The sequence below is a fragment of the Pleurodeles waltl genome, chromosome 7 (genome assembly GCF_031143425.1).
Source record: "Pleurodeles waltl isolate 20211129_DDA chromosome 7, aPleWal1.hap1.20221129, whole genome shotgun sequence".
Classification (NCBI taxonomy): Eukaryota; Metazoa; Chordata; class Amphibia; order Caudata; family Salamandridae; genus Pleurodeles; species Pleurodeles waltl.
Genome location: NC_090446.1, coordinates 193,485,531 through 193,506,578, shown reverse-complemented (window position 1 = coordinate 193,506,578; position 21,048 = coordinate 193,485,531). Strand labels below are relative to the sequence as shown.

Genomic DNA, 21,048 nt, shown 5'->3' with positions numbered 1-21,048 from the left:
TTTGTAGTTCAGTGCTTAAGGAACTGAGCTTTAAAAAATATCCTAATTAACAAGATAAGAAACAACGAGACCCCTCAATTCTTGTGTCCAGATGTAAACCTGGAAAGAGCTTACTAAACTTTCCAAGTCATTTGATGAAGGACACAGCTAATAAAAGGGCCAAAGCAGAAACATCTAGTCATGTTGACAAGTTTAAATTCACCACCCTCTCAGATCCCAGCTGTGAGCAAGGTAAGAAAATGGAAGTCTCTAGAAGTTTAGAAAGAAGCAGAAATGTCCAGCCCTCCTCAAAGTAATGTGAAAAAAAAAAAGATGCATAAACACCAGGAATAATGTAGTGGCAAAAATATTTATTTGACTAAATTCAACCTTTGTACAACAAAAGTTTGATATCCGAGTTTAGCTCAGGATAGAGGTTAAACGGATATGGCCTTGTTTTTGACCCTAATTCACAAAAAGTAGGTTGGAATAACATAAGTTCATTTAAGTTAAACTAATAGGGATGGTTACATTTAATGCATTTCACAATTAAGTGAAGGAATAGTTCAAAGCTATCAGACATGGAAACCTTTAGTTTGAAGGGGTCCCTCAGTGGAGGGAGGAAAGGGTTTTCATGGTCCGAGAGGGAAGACACAACGGCAAAAAAAAGAAAAAAAAAAACAGCTTTCTGTCTATTTCAGTATGTATCTTGGAGTAAAGTCTTTTGATTAACAAAGAGAGTTCATACTTTAATCTTTCAGCCTGAGCTCTACTGGAATTAAAGGACCACACAAAGATGAAGACTCCTTGAATAAAAGTCTATAAAGGGGCCAGATAATTTTTGCTTGAGAAAGATCCTATTTTCAGAGAAGGAGGCTTGGAAACTATTAGCACCAAGATGGTTGGAAAACTTAATTGTGTCCGCAAGATAATGTGACTGAAGGCACTACTTTTTTAATTAAAATTACAGGAGTAATGGAGACCCCCCCCCAATAGATTAGCATAATTGATGGATAATAATCTTGATTTCACTTGAAGAAACTGTGAAAATAATAATTTCTATATATTTCCCTAAGGACCATTTTTTTTCTAGAGACGGAGCGTTTTTTCGTTTTTTGTTTTGCCAATCACTTAGGTGCTGCTTGACGAATCTTCACGAATTTTTCAAACTTTGTTTAACTGGTGTAGCTGCTGCATTGAAAGTGGGGGGGGGGGCAAAACACTTTCTGACAATAGAATTTTTCACATTTTTTAATACACCTACAGCCCGAACCGCTGAATGGAATTACACCAAATTTGGCACAAAGGTAGGTCTTGGTCCAGAAAGCACACTTTTGTGGTGTAAATCTGCTCAATAGTTTGAGATATGAAAAAGAAAAAAATATAGATATCTGGGCACTCAGATAGTCTGAGGATTCAACTGACCCTGTGCTGATATCTCATTAGCTACCGGCACTTCAACAAGGAAGTGTTGGTAGCCATCTTGGGACTCTTCTTCACCCGATTCCCAGACAAAAAGTGCAAAATAAGAAAAGGGGCCAGGGTAGGGTCACCCTGAGCCCCTAACCTTGGTTTGGGCACCCCTTACTGACCCTGCCATGACTAAAAGGCTTTTTTTTTTTTTTAAATGCCAGTATGAAACCATGGATCCTCATCTACAAATTCCCCCGAGAATAAAAAAAAAAAAAAGGGAGGAGGGACCAGGTCCCTGGGGCATTGAGAAAGGAGAAGGTGGCACACGTGGCACTTCTTCTTAGGCTTATATTAGGGCCCCGGACCACTACCTCCTTGGGGCAAAATGTTTATTTTATATGGGGGAGACCCTTATGTCCTCTCCCAAAGCCCAGGGGGCCACCTGTTTGCTAGTGCTAAATAACAAATTTGTGTGGGAGGCCCACGCGGCCTTCCCGCAGCCCCAGGGACTGTCACCTCTCCGGAGCTAAACAATCAATAAATGTGGGGGGGCTGTGGGACTCCCCCTCCCCCACCACAGCCCCATGCATGGGACCATATGCCCCCCCCCACAGCCCCGAGGACTGCCACCTCTTATAGGGCCATGTACTTAAATTAAGGGGGGCCTGAACGGCCTCCTGGAACCCTGAGGTACCACCACCTCCCTAGGGCTGTAATAAAAGAATGAAGTGGTCTGTCTAACAGATCGCGCTTTGCTGGAAGGCGGAGGTTTCCTCGATGTCCCTGCCCACAGTCAGGGAAACACAGGAAATAATTGCTTTTGCATACAGGAAGCTGCATGTTTGGCAACTCCTTCTGTACAAAAGCAGTGCCGGCTCCCGCAGGAGGTGGGAGAACTGGCTAGGACCGTGGGGGGCCTTGAGACTCTCCTTGCAGACCCCCAATGTACACTGGGTGTCCTGCGGGCACTCAGGACTGATGGACAGGGCCTCAAGCATTTACAGATATAAACAAGGCCATGTGGTAGGCTGCAGGGCCCTAGCCATGCACTAATTGAATAAGTTACTTACCTTCGATAACGCTTTTTCTGGTGGATACATTAACTACCTGTGGATTCCTCACCTAAAGAAGTCTCCCCTCGCGCCAGCTTCAACAGAAATTTCTTCTAGCTCTGCACGTCGACGATGACGTCACAATAGCCCGACTCCACGCGACGCCGTATGACATCATTCAGGCAATAAGAAGCCCTCGTCGAAGTGCAGATGTCACTTATCACCATTTTTTACGCCTTAGAGGCGAACAGGTGAAAATTTGACTTTGAAGAGAACATAATCACATCCTAAGAAGTGAAAACGCAATATTTATTACACTAAAAATAACAAGAAATTAAATATGCCAGTCAAAATCAATCATGAGTACTTGAATTATCAAGACCAGAGAAAGAAATACATATATACATGCTATAACCAAATACATAAAGTTGGCATATATGTGTGTGTATGTATATATACAGGGAGTGCAGAATTATTAGGCAAGTTGTATTTTTGAGGATTAATTTTATTATTGAACAACAACCATGTTCTCAATGAACCCAAAAAACTCATTAATATCAAAGCTGAATATTTTTGGAAGTAGTTTTTAGTTTGTTTTTAGTTTTAGCTATGTTAGGGGGATATCTGTGTGTGCAGGTGACTATTACTGTGCATAATTATTAGGCAACTTAACAAAAAACAAATATATACCCATTTCAATTATTTATTACCAGTGAAACCAATATAACATCTCAACATTCACAAATATACATTTCTGACATTCAAAAACAAAACAAAAACAAATCAGTGACCAATATAGCCACCTTTCTTTGCAAGGACACTCAAAAGCCTGCCATCCATGGATTCTGTCAGTGTTTTGATCTGTTCACCATCAACATTGTGTGCAGCAGCAACCACAGCCTCCCAGACACTGTTCAGAGAGGTGTACTGTTTTCCCTCCTTGTAAATCTCACATTTGATGATGGACCACAGGTTCTCAATGGGGTTCAGATCAGGTGAACAAGGAGGCCATGTCATTAGATCTCCTTCTTTTATACCCTTTCTTGCCAGCCACGCTGTGGAGTACTTGGACGCGTGTGATGGAGCATTGTCCTGCATGAAAATCATGTTTTTCTTGAAGGATGCAGACTTCTTCCTGTACCACTGCTTGAAGAAGGTGTCTTCCAGGAACTGGCAGTAGGACTGGGAGTTGAGCTTGACCCCATCCTCAACCCGAAAAGGCCCCACAAGCTCATCTTTGATGATACCAGCCCAAACCAGTACTCCACCTCCACCTTGCTGGCGTCTGAGTCGGACTGGAGCTCTCTGCCCTTTACCAATCCAGCCACGGGCCCATCCATCTGGCCCATCAAGACTCACTCTCATTTCATCAGTCCATAAAACCTTAGAAAAATCAGTCTTGAGATATTTCTTGGCCCAGTCTTGACGTTTCAGCTTGTGTGTCTTGTTCAGTGGTGGTCGTCTTTCAGCCTTTCTTACCTTGGCCATGTCTCTGAGTATTGCACACCTTGTGCTTTTGGGCACTCCAGTGATGTTGCAGCTCTGAAATATGGCCAAACTGGTGGCAAGTGGCATCGTGGCAGCTGCACGCTTGACTTTTCTCAGTTCATGGGCAGTTATTTTGCGCCTTGGTTTTTCCACACGCTTCTTGCGACCCTGTTGACTATTTTGAATGAAACGCTTGATTGTTCGATGATCACGCTTCAGAAGCTTTGCAATTTTAAGAGTGCTGCATCCTTCTGCAAGATATCTCACTATTTTTGACTTTTCTGAGCCTGTCAAGTCCTTCTTTTGACCCATTTTGCCAAAGGAAAGGAAGTTGCCTAATAATTATGCACACCTGATATAGGGTGTTGATGTCATTAGACCACACCCCTTCTCATTACAGAGATGCACATCACCTAATATGCTTAATTGGTAGTAGGCATTCGAGCCTATACAGCTTGGAGTAAGACAACATGCATAAAGAGGATGATGTGGTCAAAATACTCATTTGCCTAATAATTCTGCACTCCCTGTATGTATATATATATATATATATATATATATATATATATATATATATATATATATATATACACATATATATATATATATATATATATATACACACACACACACAAGACAATTGGCGCTCACCCAAGGATTTCATGGAATAACCAGTCAGGGACCGTGAGGAATCCACAGGTAGTTAACGTATCCACCAGAAAAAGCGTTACCGAAGGTAAGTAACTTATTCTTCTGATGGATACACCTACCTGTGGATTCCTCACCTAAAGAATAGAGTCCCAAAGCAGTACTACCTCCGGAGGTGGGTGCCCGAATGGTCAAACCAAGAAATCCTGCAGCACCGAGTGAGCGAAATGGCCATCCCTCCTAACCTCAGAATCCAAACAATAATGTTTGACAAAATTATGGAGGGATGCCCAAGTTGCCACCCTGCAGATGTCAACCACAGGAACACCCCTAGCCAAAGCCGAAGAGGGAGCCTTAGCTCTGGTGGAATGGGCACGAAGCCCTACAGGCGGTTCTTTCTTAGCTAAGGAATAACAAAGCTTAATACAGAGAATGACCCACCTGGATAGCGTTCTCTTGTGGACTGATCTGCCTTTCCTCTTCCCCACGTATCCAACGAAGAGCTGATCATCTTGCCTGAACTCCCTCGTCCTGTCGACAAAGAAGCTCAATGCTCTTCGTGGATCCAGTCGGTGGAGCCTCTCTTCCTCCTTGGATGGATGAGGCGGAGGGTAAAAGGAAGAGAGAGTAATAGAATGCCCCAAGTGAAAGGGTGTAACAACCTTCGGGAGGAAAGCCACCTTGGTCCTTAACACCACTTTGTCTCTAAAGAAGGAAAGGTATGGAGACTCTACACTAAGAGCCTGAAGCTCACTGACTCTTCTGGCTGATGTTATGGCTACCAGGAATACAGTCTTAAGAACCAGCAAACGCAAAGCACAAGAATGCATTGGTTCAAATGGCGACCCCATTAGAAATGCTAATATTAAATTAAGGTCCCACTGAGGCATAACAAATGGTGAGGGCGGAGACTTATTAGTGAGCCCCTTAACAAACCTCAAAACTATTGGAGATTTAAACAAGGAAGGTTGATCAGGGAGGCACAGAAAAGCCGACAGTGCTGATAAATAGCCCTTAACTGTGGCAACTGCACAAGGGGATCAATTTGATTCTCTCCACACCAACGTACAAATTTAGCCCATCGACTTCCATAGATCGATTTGGTGGAGTGTCGCCTTGCCGATAAAATAACATCCACCACTTCCGGTGGGAGAGAAAAAGCACTCAGATTGCCCCGTTCAATCTCCAGGCATGAAGGTGCAGACTCTGGAGGTGGGGGTGTAGAATCTGCCCCTGCGACTGCGAGAGGAGGTCCACCCTGTGAGAGTTGGAGAAGGTCTGTGTACCACACCCTTCTTGGCCAATCCGGGGCTATCAAGATGACCTGGGCCCGGTCTTGGCGGATCTTCCTCAGAACACGAGGAATCAGGGGTATGGGAGGAAACGCGTAAAGCAACTGGCCCTTCCAGGACATCTGAAACGCGGCCCCCAAAGCTCCTTGCACCGGATACTGGAGGCTGCAAAATAACGGGCACTGCGCGTTCTCCTGAGTAGCAAACAGATCTATCTGCGGACACCCCCACATCTGGAAGATGTAAAGAACCAGATCCGGATGAAGCCTCCACTCGTGGTCGACCGAGCTGCGTCAACTGAGAACATCTGCATGTACATTCAGAATCCCGGCCAAATGATTTGCTACCAAGCAAATCTTGTGGTCCTGAAGCCAGGACCAGAGTCGAAGAGCTTCTCTGCAACAAAGGTACAACCCCACTCCTCCCTGCTTGTTTATATACCACATTGCAGTAGTGTTGTCCGTCAGAATCTGGACTGACTGACCGCAAATGGAAGGGAGGAAGGCCTTGAGAGCCAGACGTACTGCCCGCAATTCCAACAGATTGATGTGAAATCTCTGTTCCACTGGAGACCAAAGGCCTTTGACCTCCAGGTCCCCCAGATGAGCTCCCCACCCTAGAGTGGAAGCATCCGTTACGTCGGAGGCAGCGAGAACAGCCTTCCTTGCGACAGGTTGCCGATCGCTGCCCACCATTGAAGATCCACCGCAGTGTCTCTGGTGATCGTGATCAAATCTTCGAGATCCCCTTTGTGCTGAAACCACTGCCTGCGGACGCACCACTGAAGAGCCCTCATGTGCCAGCGTGCATGAGTGACCAGCAGTATGCAAGAAGCAAACAGACCGAGCAGACGAAGGACCTTGAGCAGTGGAATTACCGCTCCATTTCGAAACATCGGAATCAACGCCTGAATGTCCTGAACCCGCTGGGGTGGAGGAAAGGCCTGATTCAATTGCGTGTCCAGTACTGCCCCTATGAACAGGAGGCGTTGAGAGGGCTCCAGGTGAGATTTGGGCACATTGATTGAAAAACCCAGGTCGTACAACAACTGAGTTACCGACTGCAGGTGACGCCGCACGAGCTCCGGAGTCTTGGCTTTGATCAACCAATCGTCCAGATAGGGAAACACCGCTATCCCTCTTCTTTTGAGCTCTGCCGCTACCACCACTATCACCTTTGTGAAGACTCGAGGTGCTGAAGTAAGACCAAACGGAGGACCGCAAGCTGATAATGCTGCGATCCCACCACAAACCGGAGATACTTCCTGTGCGATTTGAGGATCGGAATATGGAAGTACGCATCCTGCAAATCGACAGACACCATCCAATCTCCTTCGTTCAACGTCAGAAGAACCTGTGAAAGGGTCAGCATTTTGAACTTTTCCTGCCTGAGGAACCAATTCAAAATCCTCAAGTCCAGAATTGGTCTCAACCGACCATCTTTTTTGGGGATCAGGAAGTATCTTGAATAACAGCCCTGACCCCTCTCCTGCTCGGGAACCAACTCTACTGCGCCTTTTGCCAATAGGGATAACCCCTCCTGTTGCAGTAACAGAAGATGGTCTTCCGACCAGAAGGATGGGCAGGGAGGCAAGGGAGGAGGGAACTCCTGAAAGGGAAGAGCGTACCCTCTCTTCACAATGTCGATGACCCAAGAGCCTGATGTTATAAACTCCCACATTGGAAGAAATTGGGCAAGTCTCCCCCCTACTGGAGACAAGTGAACAGGGAGTGGTGGAAGACTAAGGCTGCTTTCCCTGCTGCACCCCTCCAGAGGAAGAGGCGGAGTGCTGCTGGGTTGCTCCTCTTGTACGTACTCTGCCCCTGCCTCTGAATGATCTGTAAGGCAGGGAGCTTGCAGATTGTTGTGGTGCCTGGAATCTGCCACAAAAGGAGGAGCCCCGTCCAAAACCCCTAAACTTCCTATATGACCTATAGGAAGAGGAAGTAGCTGCCTGAAGTCCTAACGACCTCGCTGTGGCTCTGCTTTTTTTTAAACGCTCAAGAGCAGAATCTGCCTTTGTCCCAAAGAGTTTTTCTCCATCAAAAGGCAGATCCAGGAGAGTCGCCTGATGAGCGCAGCCAAGCCTGACGCCTCGATACTATGGATGTGCCCATAGCCCTTGCCACAGAATCAGAGGTGTCCAACCCAGACTGGATCACCTGGGTAACCGCCGCCAGAACGTCCGCTAGCAAATGCAACATCTCTTGTGGCAAGTTTGATTGGCCTTTTGCTTCCTCCATAAGGGCATGAATATAACGTCCCAAAATGCAGGTTGCATTTGTCGACTTCAAGGCCATACTGCATGATGAAAAGGCCTTCTTTGCAGCTTGGTCCATTTTCTTTGACTCCCTGTCCGCAGGGGTCCCGGGGAACGAACCAGGGGATGACCGGGAAGAGCACGAAGCCTGAACAACCAAACTCTCTGGAGTTGGGTGTTTGGAGAGGAAGTCCGGGTCACCTGGAGCCGCACGATAGCGCCTTGCTACTGCCCTGTTGACAGCTGTAGAAGTCACAGGTTTCCTCCAAATGTCCTTGATAGGGTCCAGGAGAGCCTCATTGAAGGGCAAGAACGGCTCCGCCACCACCGAGGCCGGATGCAGCACTTCCATCAAAAGGTTCCTTTTCACCTCAGCACCTGGAAGAGGAAGATCCAAAAAGTCTGCAGCCTTCCTTATTACTGCATGAAAAGATGCAACCTCTTCGGTATATTCCCCAGGGGAAGCCAAATCCCATTCAGGGGAAGTATCAATACCGCTTGCAGTGTCCAGACCCTAAAAATCACTGAAGGCTCCAAGATTTCACCTTCCAACAGATGTTGCCTGCTATATTCCGCTTCCTCCAGGAGGCGCAAAGCTAGACGTCTGGACCGGAGTCTGGATTCCACAGGCACCTTGACAGTAGACTGGATCCGTGGAGAATCCACTGGTGCCGGAGTCTGACGTTGTAGGCATCACTGGTCTCCTTGGCGACGCCAAGGGCATCGGTGCCGCAGCAGCTCCAGATGGCAAAAATGGCATGAAGGGCGTTGGCTTGTAAGGAGCCGGAGCACCCAAATTAAAAGCTAAAGGGCCGGACGGACCCGCATGCCCTCCACCAGGCACCATGGTGGAAAAGATATTGAACATGGCATTTAAAAATGCCGCAGGATCTGTACCCGGCGCAGGGAAAGCTGGGTATGTTTACGGTGTCGGCGCCGGCATAGAAGCTGATGAAGGGCCAGGCAACTCCTGCTCCGGAGAAGCCGCCGGTTCTTGAAGAGGCTCGACTTCAAACACCGACAAAGGTGAAGTCTGAGTCGTAGGAGGCGGAGGAGTGACGGTCGGGCTAATCTCTGGCGCCGAGCTGATGGAGATGCAGATCTGGACCTGGACCGACCTCTACTCGATCGGCGCTGGGAGTCGTGACGGCGCCGAGAGTCTCCATGACGACGATGAGTCTTCGAAGAGGAGTCTCTCTGATGCCGCCTTTCCTTCCTCTTCTTGGACCAGGCCAGGAACAATTTAGCCTCTCTTTCCTTAAGCACCTTAGGGTTCATGCGCTGGCAGGAACCGCATGACTCGACCTCATGGTCGGAACTAAGGCACCAGATACAATTTTCATGGGGGTCAGTGACCGACATCCGACCCCCACACTGGTTACAAGGCTGAAAACCAGATTTTCTTGGCTGCGACATTGTAACTACAGATGCGCAACTGTAGCTCCCTGTTGGCCTCGAAGAAAAAACGTTATTCGAAGGCACGGAAAAAAGGGACCTGACGTCTGCACGTCGACGAGGGCTTCTTATTGCCTGGATGACGTCATACGGCGTCGTGTGGAGTCGGGCTATTGTGACATCATCGTCGACGTGCAGAGCTAGAAGAAATTTCCGTTGAAGCTGGCGCGAGGGGAGAATTCTTTAGGTGAGGAATCCACAGGTAGGTGTATCCATCAGAAACCCCAGATATTAAAGCACTCATGACACTTTTATAACATCATTGATAATATCACTGTAACATTTGATGTAAAATTATTCGTAAAACAATTGTGCATGGCAGGTGCACAAGTTATAGTTACCTTAGGGCTCAAATTATAGTTTCTTAAAATAACTCTAACGAATACAGGTGAATTTCTATGGTTTTGTACATTTTAAATGTGAGCCTTTTGTGTTGCCATTTTAGCTATAGCTCCATGCTAGTTATTTTAGCATACTAGGCCTGCTGCTGTGTACTTTAACCTAGATATATTTTATTCAGCCTCATTTATTATTTTAACAATAGCCACTTTTGCAGTCTTGTCTTATTTCCTTCTATCTAGCTGTTTTTGCTTAAGCCAGTCAGAACATCAGCTGTTTTATAATATAAACACTTCCTTGTCCCTTACACATTAGAGGGAGATTCCAGCCAGAGAACCAAGACTGTATGCTGATTGTTGAAACACTTCGCTACAGCTGCTTATGCAGACTTCAGGCCTTTGCTCAGGTATGGGGGATGATGTCTTCCCAGGGGAACCTGAAGGGCGAATTAGAGCTTAACATGCTGTGCTCTATTATAGCCTAGGTAGGAATTAGTCTGTTGACTCTAGTGACAATATGGTAGCGTAATTTCTATGCTTTACTCTTCTTGTCACAATTCTAATTTTGTCATGCTGTATCATCCTGGTTATTGCAGTACATGCTTTGCTATCTAAGATGCATTTGCTTCCTTAAAACCTTATTGAAACATATATTGCCTCTGTTTGTCATTGTGTATGTAAGACTAATGTAACTGAGAGAAACGGATGAGACCTGAGTGACCAAGATTTCCCTGAAAAATCAATTATTCCACGCACTCGGCTGCCCAGGTATCCCTGCCCTTGGGTAGAGATGAGGCACTGCTAGTTAGCTGGAGCAGAACACGGATTGGAGCGACGGGTGTCACCTGTAGTGGGTAAGACTCAGTCTCCCACACCGCAGGCGATTCTACTGCTCAAAATCCAGTAGTCTCATTAGAATGAGAGGCTACGCGACAAGCCTAACTCTGTAACCTTTGATACATTTTTTAAGCAAATTTATATAAAGTATCTCTCTCTGTAGGTTATATATATATATATATATATATATATATATATATACATACACCCTAGATAGTTCTAGTTAGGACCTAGTTTCCATAGGAAAGTGTTTTTTGTTTTGCCTAGAACTTTGGGGCTGTTTGATGAATCCTCACAGATTTTTCAAAACTAATGTGACTGTGGGATCAGCTGCTGTTTGGAATGTTTTCTGGGTGATCTGTCAAGTGGGGGTTGATAAAAAGGGGGATCCCAAAACTCATTTTCCCCATGCATTTTCCTATAGGGATTTTGAACATGACTGCAGCCTGAATCACTGGACGTAATTACACCAATTGTCCAGAAAGTGTGCTTTTTTTGTGATTTGGTGTAAATCTGTTACATAGTTTTAGAGATATTAAAGGAAAAAGAAATATATCTAGGGGCTCAGATCCCCCTTGGATCTGATTGATTACCAACACTTCAACCAGGAAGTGTTGTCAGCCATTTTTGGACTCTGTTTTAGCCAAGCCCCCCCCCCCCCCCTCCCCACCAAAAAAAAACGTAGAAAAAAGAATCAGCAGGGTAGGAATACTCTTAACTTCCTCCCCCCTTCCCCAACCCCTAGCCAACAAGGCAAAAAGGCATTTTTTTTTTTTTTAAAGGAGGGAGCGGGGTCCTCCACGCTTGTTCCACCAAGTGGGCCAGGTTCCAGGCCATGAGCAATTTATAAAAGGAGGAGAGGTGTGCATGGGCCCCTCCCTCCAAGGGCTTTGAAATGCCCCACTGACCACCACCACCAAATATACACCCAAGGGGGCTGTGCAGACCCACCCGAGGGTCCATTGACCACCACCTCCGCGTCCGTGCCATGCACTGCTAATTTCCCCAGATATTACATCATTGATCACATCAGTGTAAACATTGCAGTAAGATTATTGAAGAGAAAACTGCGCATGGCAGGCGCGTGAGTTATAGTTATTTGAGATAACCATAACTATTGAATTTCTATGGTTTTGTGAAAGTAAAATATGAATCTAACTAAGACGTCCCTGTAAACTTATTTTTTTTAAGTTAATATATACCCCCTCGCCCCCAGCTGGATAAAGCAATGCAGTATACGACTGCGGAAATCACACAAGGTAAGATCTCTCTCACAAAGCAAGAGACAGACTGTTTTTCACTGTGTAGAATTTGATTTATCCCAAAGAACATGAAATAACATTTAAATGACGCGTAACAATTAGCAAACAGTTCAAATTCACATGTAACCTTTGTTGGGTTGTTTTGAATCTAGCTATGAGCTAAGCTAGGTTTCTTTTCAGATCTTTAGGTAATTTAACTACGTTTAACTGGTAGTTTAAAGATGTTAAATTTGAGGGGTACGGATTCATTGCTCCCTGGGTTGCATTTCTTTGAGTCGTGTGGGAACAGATTCACTAACAATTAAACGCTGACCCTAATGTATTTCCTGTAAATTCGCAATTGTGATATTTTTCTCTCTTTGTGCCTTCCTTAAAGTCCAGTCATTCGAATGTTTTAAATACAAAGTTGGAATTCCTCACCAACCACGTTTTCATGATAAATGCTTTTGTGTGGGTGAGTCACTAACCCGTCTGCAACAGAGTCGTTGGGGTGCGGGGAATGCAGAGGTTTCGCGGATGAAAAATAAAATCCTTTGGAAACTTCATTCCATTCATCTAGCGTTGAAACGTTTAGATTGGCTTGAGCTGCAACAGAGAAACTCCCTTCAAATCAACAAATGGATTACTCCTCTCTTGCCATGATTATCCTACAATGGGAAGAGCCATTTTTTCAGGCAATTTGTTGTAATTGGAACCACCACTATGTGGTGCCCTAATGCTGCATAATTAAAACAGTCCTGTTAGCATAGACTCAATCATTAGGCTCAATCATCAGTCTTCCTCAAGGAGAAATGGACGAATAGTTGTACAATTTGAATACAGTTTAACATAATTGTTTTGACTTTAATGTCGTGGAAATTTTTGCCTAGAATAATGTTAGTGATAGACAAGAAAGAACATCTGTATCGACGATGACAATGTGTTGTCAGAAAGTTCAGGATTTCACATATTTGGAGGCTGTTGTTGGGCAATCGGGAAGCCTCCAAGGTAGGGTGACCATATGTCCAGGATTTCCCCGGACAGTCCTGTTTTTCAGAGACTGCGTTTGTTCATTTTACATAAATGTCGTGGTTTTTGGGGCAAGGGTCTTGTCAACTTGTGAATGCTCTTGTTTCCTGGTTTTTTGGGACAACGGTTGGGTCAACCTGCAAATCAGGAGTGAAAGGTGTGCTCTTTTACATGCACCTCTAGAGTCTTAAAAATGTCTTGTGTTCGTGCCCCCCCACACAATACAAACACACACTCTCTATCTCTCTCCCTTTTTTTTCTTTTCTTTTTTTTTTTCTTACAGGACAGGCCAGATATAAAAGTCAGACTAAAGGCTTTACTCCTACCTTTATGTCTAACCTGTCCCAGTTTTTTCATTTCAAAATCTGGTCACCCTACTCCAGGGTTTCACAGGTTCTAGTGTTTTCCAATACAGCATTCTGTGCTTTAAAAATGTGGCTCTCTTGGCTGAATTAGATGGGCAATATACGCATAAATTAGTATATTAGATCTGTGCCTTGTAGAATCAATAACTACAAAATTGAAGAATGATCCATAATAATATCAATAGAAAGAGCACGTTCATTTTCAGGTCGAGCGTTAGTGTTCGGCCTGCTGTATACTAAAGTATACAATAAAGTGAGTTCCAGCATTTTGATTTGTTAGTGTCCTTCAAAAATCCTTGCTTGCTAGTGGTCAGTTCTGCCTCTTTGTCCTGCCTTTTTTCACTTTGGAAGCAGCAAAAAGTACTGTGTAATAACGCTATGTCCTGTTTATCTCTTCTGAAGGGGACTTTTTCTTTCAGTATTGGCCTGTTTGCCTTGCACTGTGGGTGTGTGTTCAGTCCCTCCTCCCCACCAGGCCCCTCTGTTATCATAAACCAACAGCAGAGGGGGGCTTTTCCAGGGACAGCTCACCCTCGCTCTCGCTCGCTTCCTCTTGTTTTATTCATTTGGTTTATTCACTCACTGTTGGTTGCCCGTTGCAGACATCACCCCGGCCTCTTCATCTCAGGGGTCTGCATCCTCAGAGGTGGACTAACCCGGCCAATGTCCTCCCGCAGCTCCCAGGTGATTGGCCTAGGTACGTCACAATGGGGACCTACCGCACCTCTTCACAAGATTGTGAGAGATACCATGTGCTTTTGAGTGGAACAGGGGAGGCGGCTGGACTGAGAGGGAGAGGAGCCAGTTTCTTGACAGACTGAAAGCAACTATGAAGTATGAAGACACGTAAACAGATCCAGCTATGAACATAAACATGCGTAGTTCCACACAGACTGAGATAGTTTACCTTCCTCTGTGTTGCAGTGGAGGCTTCCCTGTAAAGACGTCATTGTTTTCCTGTCCTCAGGACTCTGGTGAAGTCACATGCAGTATCCTTGACATCGCCAAGTGTGCGGCTGTGTTCTGCTTCCAGCTCTGAAACGTAGAGGATATTAACCCATACATCTTACAAAAATGTACGTTGTTTTTCTCAGAATTGTTTTTAAAAATAAATACCTGTGAAAGCGCACAGTTACTGTGAATCCCGCTTCTCCAAATAATAAAAAGATTTTTGTTGAGCTACTGAGCTGCGAGGTAGGTAAAGCAGAGTTTCACGAGTTTTGTAACAAGCGGTTTGACAAAATCTGCAGTATTGTAATCTCTTCCCTGGATGCCACACTCCTCCATGACAACAATGGTAATACACAGGGTTGTATTGGGGCCACAATTAGGCCCGGGCAGTAAAAAAAAAAAAAGTGGCCCACATTTGCAGATCCCAACCTTTCGCAAAACACTGTTTAGTTAGGGGCATGGACCTAATGTTCATAAACATTTGCGGTACTAAAAGTATTTTAAACCTTATAGGGCCTGTGACTTTTGTCAAGACTGGAAACAAAATTATTCCACATTATTCTCTTGGGTGTTTTTGGACTATTTCTCACCCTGAGATTCCCTGAGAGTCCTCTTCATCCTTAAGCCTTTCACACTCACCCATGGCTTTTTAGATATGCACAGTACTTTTACACTACTTAAGAGAGGTCCTGTAGTGTAGTGTGCAGAGACGGGCAAAAGGCGCATCGTTACATTTTTCTTTACTTGCAGGTAGCACCATGCGTAAGTTCTAACAAATGAAATGATGCTAGTGTGTAAATGCAAAAATAAATATACATAGTGTCACTTTCCTCACGGTTTTATATAGCATAAACATGACACAGGAGTGTTGGAGAGCTTTTCAAGAGCTCCAGATAACAATACAGAAGGTCAGATTAATTCCTTTGGAGGCTCAGGTGAATTATGTGATTTGCCCAGGATCACAGGATGTTGAGCTGATGGTGGGACTTAAACATGGTTTCTCAGTTTCAAAGTCTGCTAAGACCACAACCTCTCCCTGTTGACTGCAGAAATGGATATGGGGCAGGCAAAGAAGAACAGCAGAGAGTAACTTATCCCACCCTGTTCCATGGACAGGAGGGGACAAAAAATCAACTGTAGAGTTCCCTCTCTGCCTCTCACTAACCTCCTCTCCCGTACCCTAGTCCTCTGCAAAGCAAGTGGTAATTGCTTCCCATCAGAAGCTCTGTCACACGTGGAGAAAGTTGGAGGGGGCATGCTGTGCCAGCCGGAGCAGCCCATTGTCATTCTGCCTATGACAAGTAGCTGGCTGCCCTGACTTCATTTGATGGAGACAGGTTCAGAATTTGTACGTAAAAGCTAGTATGACAGGCTTTAACGTTGTGCACTTGGTGGTGGCAGAGAAGGCCAAAGCAGGTTGCACTGTTTAACAGACCGAAAAACCGGCCCATTAACTGGCCTCAGGCATAGGCCCATCGGCCGATGCCCGATTGCCCGCCTTGCCAATCCGAGGCTGGTAATACAGTTCAAGCTAGATCAATGCAAAAAATACATAAATAAAATTTAAAAAAAAACATATGCAACAGGTGAACTTTTCTCAGTGATTTTAAGACAAGTAGGACCGCATAAAAAGTATGTTTGAAAGATGAGTTTTCAACTCACATTTAAAGATTTTCGTGAATTTGGAAGTTTGAGTTTCACATTCCAACTGCGTACTCAGTGAAGGATTGTGCTATTGTGTCTTACATGTTGACAGACCGAGGCAGACAGAGGTAGTGATAAACTGCTGCTATTTTCTGTCGGTCCTCACTGCTGCTGTCAGTGCAGTAACTCCTGCTGTTGTCATATCCTGCAGTCTTCCTGCTATTTATCGTGGCAGTTCCTGCTGCGACTATCATTCTCTTCTAGTCCTGCTGCTGTTACTGCTTTCCCTTGCAAACATGCTGCTTGCCCTTCTCTCACACACCCTAATCTTCCATACATTCTGCCTTCTTTTAAGGTAGATTGACCTGTTGTAAGTACTGTAGGCTTTTAATCACACCCATCACTTTCATTCGTTCCTGGGCTTGCCTTTCATAAATCACTTGATGTCATTGGTAAATGCTTTGTTTGTCCCACCTTGAGGCTGTTTTTCTCATGCCTTGCAGACTGCCCCGTTACTTCAGAATGGGCAAACTATTTTTTTCTTTTGTCTTTCTCTGTTGTGCTGCATGGCAGCGATGGTGCTCACAGCGCAAACAGGCAAACTGGCACAACAGCGTGAACTTGATTGACGATATTGGAGCATCGGTCACATTGTTCACAGTTACCTAATCAGTCATTTCTTGGGGCTCTCCCCTGAAAACACTTTAAATTGATAAATGCTTTAGGTAAACCGGAAATCCTCAAAGCGAAAGCGGCTCTTCCGTCACAGTGGGAGAACCAATACTACAATATTCACTGCACTCGGGAAAATCACCCCAAAGTGCTTTGCAGGGCATTACTTTTACAAAACATTTTTGCTCATAACTCAGCCTGTGGTGGTCCTAGGTTAATGGGACACCTTCAAAACATGGGCCATAATGTGCTCTTTCGGTCTACATCATATCAGAGTCCATTCATTATCGTTTTCAGTGCTCTCATGTCTGTACAGCTAGGAGAAATTATGTTTTATAGGCCTTGTTTGTAATATCATTGCAATAGGCCTGTGAGCCTTGAAAATGTACAATGCACTATGCTCTCTAGGGGCTACGTATATGGTTGCACATCATTATTTTCCCCCATTCTTTTTTCATGTGGTTATTCTCTCTAAGAGCTGACTGTATGATTACATGACCAGTTATCTACCAAACGCTATTTTTATTGTGAAGTCCTCTGGGGGCTGTTCTTAGTATTGCAGTCAACATACTATAATATTTGCCGCAAGAAAACTCATCCCATAATGCTTTGCAGGGCATTACTTTTACAAAAATGTTTTGTTCATAACTCAACCTGCGGTGGTCCTAGGACAATGGGACCACCTTCAACACGTTCTGTCTACATCATCTCTAGGTCCCCACACTAGGTTAGTGGGGACCCCAAAATAATAACCTCTGCCACCATTCAGTTTTCTTTAAGCTTTGTCATGGCTAGAATTTTAGTTTTACAGCTGGAAGAAGTTTTTGATTTAATGGCCTATTTTGTAATATCATTGCAGTAGGCCTTCTTTCCCCACAAACGCCTTCTAGGGACTAGGTATATGGTTACAGTGCATTACTCTCTTCTGATTTTTTTCATGAGGTTATGCCCTATAGGGGCTAACAACCTGATTACATGACCATGTTTCTTACAAATAATATTTTTGTTATGGTGTCCTCTAAGGGCTGTTTTGAGCATTACAGACTAGTGCCAAAAGTTTATTTCTGAGAAAGTTTTATATGATAATTGTATATGTTTTAATAAACTCTCCTTATTACAATTATGACCATGATTCAGGCCAACTTAACATCCTTATTACACGATGACTGTTTGAACACTCTTGATGTTTGGGTGGCCCTTCTAGTTTCCTTTGTGTTAGTTCGTTTCATGCTGGTCAGCTGGCTCTGGTTCTGAAGCCAGTCGCTTACAGGAAGCAAGAAGATGTCCTGTTTCCGCTATTTTAGTGCTGATTAACTGAGATCTGAGAACACTCTTCCTTGATGGCCATATAACCTTTTTTGGTAGCTTTGTTGGTCTGCTGTGACAAAATGAAATTCTTCCACCCAATGAAAATTGATGCTAGATGCAGTGTCATTACCTGAGAGAGATTCAAAAGTAGTGATTATCAATCATGAGAGTCTATCAGTATCAAAGTGGCCTCTTAACTCCTAAACAGCTATTCCAAAACCATCAATGCCCCACGAATGCACTACTACACCGATTAAGACCCGGCTGCTTTTATGACACTACCAGTTGGCCCATACAGGAGTGTGTTGTGGCAGAGCTCAACCAGTAGGCTGAAGTCTTGAACTTAAGGTAACCCATGAGCTAATTTATCAGACTTTATATTTGTGCTGCACAGGCGGGGCCGAAATACGCACTCATGCCGTTGGCATCTGCAGTGCTCATGCAAGAGTGGATGCATGCTTTCATACAGCATCTTCACCAGCCCCAATGGCAACAAATCCGTGTCCCTAGGCCATGTGCAGTGAGGGCTGGCTGCAAACAGCTGGTTGGGCGCAGGGAGTTGGTGCATATGGTATATGATTAGGAAAAAATACAAAAAATAACAGAAAGAAAGTGTAAGCATGTTTTGCTTTGTTAATTTCACAATAATATATGTTTAAAAAAGATTACTGATTCACTGAACTCGCCACAGGTAAACTGGAAACAGGATTCCAAATTAAAACAAAAAAAACAATGGAATGCACAAGTTATGGCTAGGATCGCAATCCATAACTTCTCTAAATCACGCACTAAATGCAGTGTTTAGAAACGCATAATATTTATGCCAGTAAGTAACACCCAATAGCACAACACAATTATATACCAATAGTCACTCAAACCGGTAAATAATAAATATTACGTTCGTAGATGTCTATTTCATAGTCTTAAGGGTAATTGATTTTGTAATCTCATCAGTAAGAATTTACCATATTTGTCATTGCGTAATTCACATCAAGGGCGAGGACAATGCAGCTCCACTTTAACTCTGTGTTTTCAGCGAATATTTATGTACAAAATGTTTTTTTTTTTTTATTATCAATTTTTTTATTGAATGTATTTCACTGAGAAAACTAAAGGTTAAACGGAGCCTATAGTCAGATGTTGAAATAAACACAAAACAAATGTATTCATATACAAAAACATAGAAATTCCCCAGTTATAGTTTACTGAACTAGCTACAATTTCTTCCCCCTGATGCAGTGCTTATTACTTGGTCTTGCCTGCAGCCAAACGTTGCCAGTTGGTCACTTGGAGCGTGTTACAAAATAAAACCTACAAACCACTGAAATGTAGCAGATAGTGTCTGGTAAAATACATATAACTTGAACCCCCTGTCATGCTAAAGACTTCACTTATACCATCACTCATGGAATGTTAATTTGTCTTATTGATGACATTACTGATAACACATGAAATGACATCTTTGATGACAACATCCAAAGATACTCTGCCCATTTCCATTTAAGAAAATTATTTTTGAGAACATTAATATTTACCAAGTGGCTCACCTGAAATGTACAAATTCATTCTTTGAAGGACTGTCAATCCACTTAATTTGCCACCTCGATCCACTATGTTCTTACCACAAAACTTTGTTTCAGAACACATGCAGCAATATTGATCCATACCCCAATTGTCAAAGACCAGTATAAATGAGCCAACATAGACTACCCGAATCAATATCCAAGCCTTAGAGATGCATGATCGTGCATGAAACAACCATATTCCATGATTCACTCAAGGATCCAGAATGGCACTATTGGCTTCACTGATGACCACTATTACTGTAAACTGGTGATCAAAACCATATCCATATGGACCCATAGCCATTATTCCTGAATAGCCTTAAGTTCTCCAATAGCAATTCTGATCATGTTCAGGATCGTATACATGTTATTGTAAATACTATTATCATACATAATGGCCCAACACCATCTAACTGTGTGACATTACCAAAGGAGCCTGCTAGGATAATATTCTACATTCTATATGTCAACATGTTAAGAAATTAGTTCAATGCCTTGATCCACCAGACCATGAATAACTCCTTCTCGCCTGCTTAACTTCAACCAACTCACTACTCTTATGTCGTATGGATTATCAACACTATAACCAAACTACGTGAAATGACTCAAGTCTTTTGGCCATTTCATTTTTGACATTTAATTATAATGACCTAGGACGAGTCCTTCAAGACTAAATCACGAACAATATAATGCTCAATGGCATTTTATTAATATTATAATTAATAATGGCATTTATCATTTATTAATAATAATTTATAAATCTGAATTATTAGTCATCTTGGATACAGTACACACCAGTACAAGAGTTAACCAGTTGTTCTTGCACATCGTAATGTCCATGTATTTTATCTCTGGGGACCCTTCCACAGACTAACATGATCGACCAAGTTTGGCCGACGCAATTTTCACACATCCCTTCTAACCCCATCTGGGCCATGTAAAAAACAGGAGTACTTGTTTTCATACAGCTTAATAAACATAGGAGAAGGATTCCATATCTATTCGTTATTCAACATTGGTTTCACCCATAAATAAACTTGATCGTTTTAAAATGGCTGACGCATTTCTCATATATCTCTCCCGTCCCCATCTGGGTCGCGGAAATAGTGATAGGGCTTGTCCACTCATTGTTAATTAAAATAGGAGAAGGACTCCTTGAAACTTTTTACTCAAGATGGCGCCCAACAAGAAAGCTGTACAAAAAGTCATAGGATTCATCCCGAGACCCGGTTTGCTTATTAAATTCATGAGTGTAACCTTTTGGGTACCTACAAATGTATTTATAATCAACATTTATATGGCCCAATATATTATTATCTTTCCTAAATTTCCTTGCAATTCGTTTCTTTATCAAACAAGCACAGTGTTCACAATCCTATATACACCGTACCTTCTTGCCGTTTCGTATAACTTTTCCCTTTACACTCAGCAAATATTAAATTAGCCTCAGCGCCTCACAATCGATCCATATTATGCTACTTTAACCCCTTTGCCGCCAGGCCTTTTCCCCC

General features: G+C 43.6%; 1 protein-coding gene across 5 annotated transcripts in view; it reads left to right on the top strand.

Annotated features, from left to right (window-relative positions):
- The window catches only part of PKIG (cAMP-dependent protein kinase inhibitor gamma), a 417,015-nt gene that overhangs the window by 293,666 nt on the left and 102,301 nt on the right, over positions 1 to 21,048 (top strand). For 2 of the 5 annotated variants that reach the window (XM_069243555.1, XM_069243553.1), the window contains exon 4: positions 10,242 to 10,332. The exons of the other annotated variants lie outside the window; for them this stretch is intronic. The gene's annotated coding sequence lies outside the window, so the exon portion shown is untranslated. The remainder of the gene's footprint in view (positions 1 to 10,241; positions 10,333 to 21,048) is intronic. 5 annotated transcript variants of the gene reach the window in all.